At 57.0% G+C, this 8,667-nt stretch overlaps 1 protein-coding gene and 1 long non-coding RNA gene across 5 annotated transcripts in view; one reads left to right on the top strand and one right to left on the bottom strand.

Moving 5' to 3' along the window:
• The window catches only part of LOC141112690 (uncharacterized), a 9,438-nt gene extending 5,680 nt beyond the window's left edge, over window positions 1–3,758 (bottom strand). The window contains exon 1 of one of the 2 annotated variants that reach the window (XR_012236630.1): window positions 3,470–3,758. This is a non-coding gene — a long non-coding RNA (uncharacterized lncRNA). The other variant, XR_012236629.1, reaches the window with a different exon arrangement.
• LOC141112688 (MTOR-associated protein MEAK7-like) overlaps window positions 3,526–8,667 on the top strand; it is a 28,169-nt gene continuing 23,027 nt past the window's right edge. The window contains exon 1 of one of the 3 annotated variants that reach the window (XM_073605695.1): window positions 3,526–3,743. The gene's annotated coding sequence lies outside the window, so the exon portion shown is untranslated. Of the gene's footprint in view, window positions 3,744–3,917; window positions 4,067–8,667 lie in introns of those variants that run through there. The other 2 variants (XM_073605693.1, XM_073605694.1) reach the window with 2 other exon arrangements.

The following is an 8,667-nucleotide window of genomic DNA, read 5'->3' as shown; positions in this document are numbered from 1 at the left end:
TGTACAGAATGCAGGGGACAGGAGTGTGTAATGTACAGAATGCAGGGGACATGAGTGTGTAATGTACAGAATGCAGGGGTCAGGAGTGTGTAATGTACAGAATGCAGGGGACAGGAGTGTGTAATGTACAGAATCCAGGGGTCAGGAGTGTGTAATGTACAGAATGCAGGGGCCAGGAGTGTGTAATGTACAGAATGCAGGGGACAGGAATGTGTAATGTACAGAATGCAGGGGACAGGAGTGTGTAATGTACAGAATGCAGGGGTCAGGAGTGTGTAATGTACAGAATGCAGGGGTCAGGAGTGTGTAATGTACAGAATGCAGGGGTCAGGAGTGTGTAATGTACAGAATGCAGGGGTCAGGAGTGTGTAATGTACAGAATGCAGGGGACATGCGTGTGTAATGTACAGAATGCAGGGGTCAGGAGTGAGTAATGTACAGAATGCAGGGGACAGGAGTGTGTAATGTACAGAATGCAGGGGTCAGGAGTGTGTAATGTACAGAATGCAGGGGCCAGGAGTGTGTAATGTACAGAATGCAGGGGACAGGAGTGTGTAATGTACAGAATGCAGGGGACAGGAGTGTGTAATGTACAGAATGCAGGGGACAGGAGTGTGTAATGTACAGAATGCAGGGGTCAGGAGTGTGTAATGTACAGAATGCAGGGGTCAGGAGTGTGTAATGTACAGAATGCAGGGGACAGGAGTGTGTAATGTACAGAATGCAGGGGACAGGAGTGTGTAATGTACAGAATGCAGGGGACAGGAGTGTGTAATGTACAGAATGCAGGGGACAGGAGTGTGTAATGTACAGAATGCAGGGGTCAGGATTGTGTAATGTACAGAATGCAGGGGACAGGAGTGTGTAATGTACAGAATGCAGGGGACATGAGTGTGTAATGTACAGAATGCAGGGGTCAGGAGTGTGTAATGTACCGAATGCAGGGGACAGGAGTGTGTAATGTACAGAATCCAGGGGTCAGGAGTGTGTAATGTACAGAATGCAGGGGCCAGGAGTGTGTAATGTACAGAATGCAGGGGCCAGGAGTGTGTAATGTACAGAATGCAGGGGACAGGAGTGTGTAATGTACAGAATCCAGGGGTCAGGAGTGTGTAATGTACAGAATGCAGGGGCCAGGAGTGTGTAATGTACAGAATGCAGGGGTCAGGAGTGTGTAATGTACAGAATGCAGGGGTCAGGAGTGTGTAATGTACAGAATGCAGGGGTCAGGAGTGTGTAATGTACAGAATGCAGGGGACATGAGTGTGTAATGTACAGAATGCAGGGGTCAGGAGTGTGTAATGTACAGAATGAGGGGACAGGAGTGTGTAATGTACAGAATCCAGGGGTCAGGAGTGTGTAATGTACAGAATGCAGGGGCCAGGAGTGTGTAATGTACAGAATGCAGGGGACAGGAATGTGTAATGTACAGAATGCAGGGGACAGGAGTGTGTAATGTACAGAATCCAGGGGTCAGGAGTGTGTAATGTACAGAATGCAGGGGCCAGGAGTGTGTAATGTACAGAATGCAGGGGACAGGAATGTGTAATGTACAGAATGCAGGGGACATGAGTGTGTAATGTACAGAATGCAGGGTCAGGAGTGTGTAATGTACAGAATGAGGGGACAGGAGTGTGTAATGTACAGAATCCAGGGGTCAGGAGTGTGTAATGTACAGAATGCAGGGGCCAGGAGTGTGTAATGTACAGAATGCAGGGGACAGGAATGTGTAATGTACAGAATGCAGGGGACATGAGTGTGTAATGTACAGAATGCAGGGGACAGGAGTGTGTAATGTACAGAATCAGGGGACAGGAGTATGTAATATATGGAATGCAGGGGGCGGCAAAAAAGGAAAGAAAGGAGGGCGCACCGACCTAGTGCATTACCACTGATAGCATTTATTAAAGAAAGTTAAAACAGCAAATGGATACTCAAAAATGAGCGTAAAATCAGGCATGAACAATAACTGCAAGTGCACAGTAGCAAACATCAAACAACCGGGACCGGACATCAGGTGGATGAGGCAATGGCTGACACATTTCGGGGAAGAACCCCTTTCTTCAGAGCCTAAGCGGGTTGACAGCGGGTTGTTCATGCCTGATTTTACGCTCCTTTGTGAGTATCCATTTGCTGTTTTAACTTTCTTTAATAAATGCTATCAGTGGTAATGCACTAGGTCGGTGCGCCCCTCCTTTCTTTCCTTTTTTTATAGTCCATGAATACCCATTATTCTAAGGAAGGCGGCAAGACGGCAGATACCACTGAAGCATTCGGTCTTACCACACACTGAAGAACTAGCTACCTGAGCACAGGAGAGATTTTTTAGTTTTATGCAGGGGGCGGCTCCATATATTCCCTTAATCCCATCCCGACTCCATCCACCACCCCGATCCAATCCTGGCTCCATTCATCCCTGATCCCATCCCAACTCTATCCATTCCCTTTATCTCATCCTGGCTCCATCCATCCCCCGAACCCATCCTGGCTCAATCCATCCCACATACCATCCTGACTCCAACCATCCCCCGATCCCATCCCGGCTCTATCCATCACCCGATCCCATTCCGGCTCCATCCTTCCCTTGATCCCATCCCAGCTGCATCCTTCTTGTCCCCCTTTCTCATCCCATCCCAGCTCCACCCTTTTTGTCCCCCCTCATCCTATCCCAGCTCCATCCTTCTTCCCCCCCCCCATCCCCATCCTTCTTGTCCCCCTCCCTCATCCCATCCCCATCCTTCTTGTCTCCTCCCTCATCCCATCTCCATCCTTCTTGTCCCCTCATCCCAGCTTCTTCTTTCTTGTCCCCCCCCTCATCCCATCCCAACTCCATCCTTCTTGCCCCCCCATCCCATCCCAGCTCCATCCTTCTTGTCCTCCTCTCATCCCAGCTCCATCCTTCTTGTCCCTCCCCTCATCCCATCCCAGCTCCATCCTTCTTGCCCCCCCTCATCTCATCCCGATCCTTCTTGTCCCCCCCTCATCCCATCCAGCTCCATCCTTCTTGCCCCCCCTCATCTCATCCCGATCCTTCTTGTCCCCCCTCATCCCATCCCAGCTCCATCCTTCTTGTCCCCCCCTCATCCCATCCCAGCTCCATCCTTCTCGTCCCCCCCTCATCCCATCCTTCTTGCCCCCCCCCCCATCCCTTCTTGTCTCCTCCCTCATCCCATCTCCATCCTTCTTGTCCCCCTCATCCCAGCTTCTTCTTTCTTGTCCCCCCCTCATCCCAGCTCCATCCTTCTTGTCCCTTCTCCCCCATGCCTCCCTCCTCTGCAAGTCTCACAGAAATGGTCACAGACCTGGCAGAAGAGAAGAGCACATTCAGCTGCAGGGGCGGGGGAGGTGCTGCTGGCGGGACTCGGTAAAGAGGACTCAGGCTGAGCGGAGAGAGAGGATATTCAGAGTAGGAGGGGGAGGGGGGCGGGGGCACACTGGCAGGACTGAGTCTATGCGGCTAAAATCCCACCTCAGATCAGCCGCGTTGTTTTGTGTGCTGCTCCCCGCCTCCTCCTCTGTGTACAGGAAAACATAGGAGGAGGGGGAGGGGCGGGTTCAGTGCACTCCGCTCTGTGTGCCCGGGAGAGATACCGGCTGCTAGAACATGTGTTGCTCGCGGCGTGCGGGAACCATGACAACCCGCACACACCACGGCCATTCCGGGACTCAGCAACTGATTCGCGGGATTCCGGAAGAGGGACTGATTTCCGGGACGGTCCCGGCCAATCAGTGACGGTTGGGAGGTATGCACCACTGGAATAGAAGGGAGAGACGTCTGATATGAGCTTTCATTTCACACAGTCCGAGGGGCGGGGGTCAGTGCCTTTGGACAAAATGTTTAACCTGGCAGAAAGCCGAACCCTGGCATGGGTCTGTCATCCGGTGGAAGTGATGTCAGAGAGGGGGGCGGGGTCTTGCTATTTTCCAGTCTCCAATATGGAGGAGGAAGAACGTTCCGCCCGGCATTAACTCCGCCCAGCTCTGTGGATGAAGCAACCACCTCAGAATCCCTGGACTGGGGGCGGGGCTAGTGAGGTTACTGGAAGAGAGAAGCCCATAGAGAGAGGTGAGAGCAGAAGTGCGGTCCCCAGAGAGAGAGGAGTGCGGTCACCAGAGAGAGAGAGAGAGGAGTGCGGTCCCCAGAGAGAGAGAGAGGAGTGCGGTCCCCAGAGAGAGAGAGAGGAGTGCGGTCCCCAGAGAGAGAGAGAGGAGTGCGGTCCCCAGAGAGAGAGAGAGGAGTGCGGTCACCTGAGGGAGAGAGAGGAGTGCGGTCCCCAGAGAGAGAGAGAGAGGAGTGCGGTCACCTGAGGAGAGAGAGGAGTGCGGTCACCTGAGGGAGAGAGAGGAGTGCGGTCCACCCAGAGAGAGAGAGAGGAGTGCGGTCACCTGAGGGAGAGAGAGGAGTGCGGTCCCCAGAGAGAGAGAGAGGAGTGCGGTCCCCAGAGAGAGAGAGAGGAGTGCGGTCCCCAGAGAGAGAGAGAGAGGAGTGCGGTCCCCAGAGAGAGAGAGAGGAGTGCGGTCCCCAGAGAGAGAGAGAGGAGTGCGGTCCCCAGAGAGAGAGAGAGGAGTGCGGTCCCCAGAGAGAGAGAGAGTGAGTGCGGTCCCCAGAGGTAGAGAGAGGAGTGCGGTCACCTGAGGGAGAGAGAGGAGTGCGGTCACCTGAGGGAGAGAGAGGAGTGCGGTCACCTGAGGAGAGAGAGGAGTGCGGTCACCTGAGGGAGAGAGAGGAGTGAGGTCACCAGAGAGAGAGAGAGGAGTGCGGTCACCAGAGAGAGAGAGGAGTGCGGTCACCAGAGAGAGAGAGAGGAGTGCGGTCACCAGAGAGAGAGAGAGAGTGCGGTCACCAGAGAGAGAGAGAGGAGTGCGGTCACCAGAGAGAGAGAGAGGAGTGCGGTCACCAGAGAGAGAGAGAGGAGTGCGGTCACCCGAGGGAGAGAGAGAGGAGTGCGGTCACCAGAGAGAGAGGAGTGCGGTCACCTGAGGAAAAGAGAGAGGAGTGCGGTCCCCAGAGAGAGAGGAGTGCGGTCACCTGAGGAAAAGAGAGAGGAGTGCGGTCCCCAGAGAGAGAGAGAGAGGAGTGCGGTCCCCAGAGAGAGAGAGAGAGGAGGAGTGCGGTCACCAGAGAGAGAGGAGTGCGGTCACCTGAGGAAAAGAGAGAGGAGTGCAGTCCCCAGAGAGAGAGAGAGGAGTGCGGTCCCCAGAGAGAGAGAGGAGTGCGGTCCCCAGAGAGAGAGAGAGGAGTGCGGTCCCCAGAGAGAGAGAGAGGAGTGCGGTCCCCAGAGAGAGAGAGAGGAGTGCGGTCCCCAGAGGGAGAGAGAGGAGTGGCGGTCCCCAGAGGGAGAGAGAGGAGTGCGGTCCCCAGAGGGAGAGAGAGGAGTGCGGTCACCTGAGGGAGAGAGAGGAGTGCGGTCACCTGAGGGAGAGAGAGGAGTGCGGTCACCAGAGAGAGAGAGAGGAGTGCGGTCACCAGAGAGAGAGAGAGGAGTGCGGTCACCAGAGAGAGAGAGAGGAGTGCGGTCACCAGAGAGAGAGAGAGGAGTGCGGTCACCAGAGAGAGAGAGAGGAGTGCGGTCACCAGAGAGAGAGAGAGGAGTGCGGTCACCAAGAGAGAGAGGAGAGTGCGGTCACCCGAGGGAGAGAGAGAGGAGTGCGGTCACCAGAGAGAGAGGAGTGCGGTCACCTGAGGAAAAGAGAGAGGGAGTGCGGTCCCAGAGAGAGAGGAGTGCGGTCACCTGAGGAAAAGAGAGAGGAGTGCGGTCCCCAGAGAGAGAGAGAGGAGTGCGGTCCCCAGAGAGAGAGAGAGAGAGAGGAGTGCGGTCACCAGAGAGAGAGGAGTGCGGTCACCTGAGGAAAAGAGAGAGGAGTGCAGTCCCCAGAGAGAGAGAGAGGAGTGCGGTCCCCAGAGAGAGAGAGGAGTGCGGTCCCCAGAGAGAGAGAGGAGTGCGGTCCCCAGAGAGAGAGAGGAGTGCGGTCCCCAGAGAGAGGGAGAGAGGGAGTGCGGTCCCCAGAGAGAGGGAGAGAGGAGTGCGGTCCCCAGGGAGAGGGAGAGAGGAGTGCGGTCCCCCAGGGAGAGGGAGAGAGGAGTGCGGTCCCCAGGGAGAGAGGAGTGCGGTCCCCAGGGAGAGGGAGAGAGGAGTGCGGTCCCCAGGGAGAGGGAGAGAGGAGTGCGGTCCCAAGGGAGAGGAGAGTGCGGTCCCCAGGGAGAGGAGAGAGGAGTGCGGTCACCTGAGGGAGAGAGAGAGGAGTGCGGTCCCCAGAGAGAGAGGAGTGCGGTCCCAAGGGAGAGAGGAGTGCGGTCCCCCAGGGAGAGGGAGAGAGGAGTGCGGTCCCCAGGGAGAGGGAGGAGGAGTGCGGTCCCCAGGGCAGAGGGAGAGAGGAGTGCGGTCCCAAGGGAGAGGGAGAGAGAGGAGAGTGCGGTCCCCAGGGAGAGGGAGAGAGGAGTGCGTCACCTGAGGAAAAGAGAGAGAGGAGTGCGGTCACCTGAGGAAAAGAGAGAGAGGAGTGCGGTCACCTGAGGGAGAGAGAGAGGAGTGCGGTCACCTGAGGGAGAGAGAGAGGAGAGTGTGCGGTCACCAGGGAGAGAGAGGAGAGTGCGGTCACCAGAGAGAGAGAGAGAGGAGTGCGGTCACCAGAGAGAGAGGAGTGCGGTCACCTGAGGGAGAGAGAGAGAGAGAGAGGAGTGCGGTCACCTGAGGGAGAGAGAGAGAGGAGTGCGGTCACCTGAGGGAGAGAGAGAGAGAGGGAGTGCGGTCACCTGAGGGAGAGAGAGAGAGGAGTGCGGTCACCTGAGGGAGAGAGAGAGAGAGGAGTGCGGTCACCTGAGGGAGAGAGAGAGAGGAGTGCGGTCACCTGAGGGAGAGAGAGAGAGGAGTGCGGTCACCTGAGGGAGAGAGAGAGAGGAGTGCGGTCACCTGAGGGAGAGAGAGAGGAGTGCGGTCACCTGAGGGAGAGAGAGAGAGGAGTGCGGTCACCTGAGGGGGAGAGAGAGAGAGAGGAGTGCGGTCACCTGAGGGAGAGAGAGGAGTGCGTCACCTGAGGGAGAGAGAGGAGTAGCGGTCACCTGAGGGAGAGAGAGGAGTGCGGTCACCTGAGGGAGAGAGAGAGGAGTGTGCGGTCACCAGAGAGAGAGAGAGAGAGAGGAGTGTGCGGTCACCAGAGAGAGAGAGAGAGAGAGGAGTGTGCGGTCACCAGAGAGAGAGAGAGAGAGAGGAGTGTGCGGTCACCAGAGAGAGAGAGAGAGAGGAGTGTGCGGTCACCAGAGAGAGAGAGAGAGAGAGAGTGTGCGGTCACCAGAGAGAGAGAGAGAGAGAGGAGTGTGCGGTCACCAGAGAGAGAGAGAGAGAGAGAGAGGAGTGTGCGGTCACCAGAGAGAGAGAGTGTGCGGTCACCAGAGAGAGAGAGAGAGGAGTGTGCGGTCACCAGAGAGAGAGAGAGGAGTGTGCGGTCACCAGAGAGAGGAGTGTGCGGTCACCAGAGAGAGAGAGAGAAGTGTGCGGTCACCAGAGAGAGAGAGAGAGAGAAGTGTGCGGTCACCAGAGAGAGAGAGGAGTGTGCGGTCACCAGAGAGAGAGAGAGGAGTGCGGTCCCCAGGGAGAGAGGAGTGCGGTCCCCAGAGAGAGAGAGAGGAGTGCGGTCACCTGAGGGAGAGAGAGGAGAGTGTGGTCACCAGAGAGAGAGGAGAGTGTGGTCACCACAGAGAGAGGGAGAGAGGAGAGTGCGGTCACCAGAGAGGGAGAGAGGAGTGTGCGGTCACCAGAGAGGGAGAGGGGAGTGCGGTCCCCCAGGGAGAGGGGAGTGCGGTCCCCAGGGAGAGAGGAGTGCGGTCCCCAGGGAGAGAGGAGTGCGGTCCCCAGGGAGAGAGGAGTGCGGTCCCCAGGGAGAGAGGAGTGCGGTCCCCAGGGAGAGAGGAGTGCGGTCCCCAGGGAGAGGGGAGTGCGGTCCCCAGGGAGAGGGAGAGAGGAGTGCGGTCCCCAGGGAGAGGGAGAGAGGAGTGCGGTCCCCAGGGAGAGGGAGAGAGGAGTGCGGTCCCCAGGGAGAGGGAGAGAGGAGTGCGGTCACCAGAGAGAGGAGAGTGCGGTGCGGTCACCTGAGAAAAAGAGAGAGAGCAGTGCGGTCACCTGAGGAAAAGAGAGAGAGGAGTGCGGTCACCTGAGGGAGAGAGAGAGAGAGGAGAGTGTGGTCACCAGAGAGAGAGGAGAGTGTGGTCACCAGAGAGAGAGGAGTGTGCGGTCACCAGAGAGGGAGAGAGGAGTGTGCGGTCACCAGAGAGGGAGAGAGGAGTGTGCGGTCACCAGAGAGGGAGAGAGGAGTGTGCGGTCACCAGAGAGGGAGAGAGGAGTGTGCGGTCACCAGAGAGGGAGAGAGGAGTGTGCGGTCACCAGAGAGGGAGAGAGGAGTGTGCGGTCACCAGAGAGGGAGAGGGGAGTGCGGTCACCAGGGAGAGGGAGAGAGGAGTGCGGTCACCAGGGAGAGGGAGAGAGGAGTGCGGTCTGTAACCCTATCCATTAGAATGAAGTGATGATAAATGTAGACCCCACCACCCTGCATCACCCATAACACAGCCCCTCCCTGAACACTTGGCCTGTTTACAGGTAACAGTGGAGAGGAGTGTCAGTATTGTCTATAAATACACTCTGTGGGATGGAGGTGACACTGTACATGGCATAT

This window comes from Aquarana catesbeiana, linkage group LG11, assembly GCF_042186555.1.
Source record: "Aquarana catesbeiana isolate 2022-GZ linkage group LG11, ASM4218655v1, whole genome shotgun sequence".
Taxonomy (NCBI): Eukaryota; Metazoa; Chordata; class Amphibia; order Anura; family Ranidae; genus Aquarana; species Aquarana catesbeiana.
This window is presented reverse-complemented; position numbering and strand designations above follow the sequence as displayed.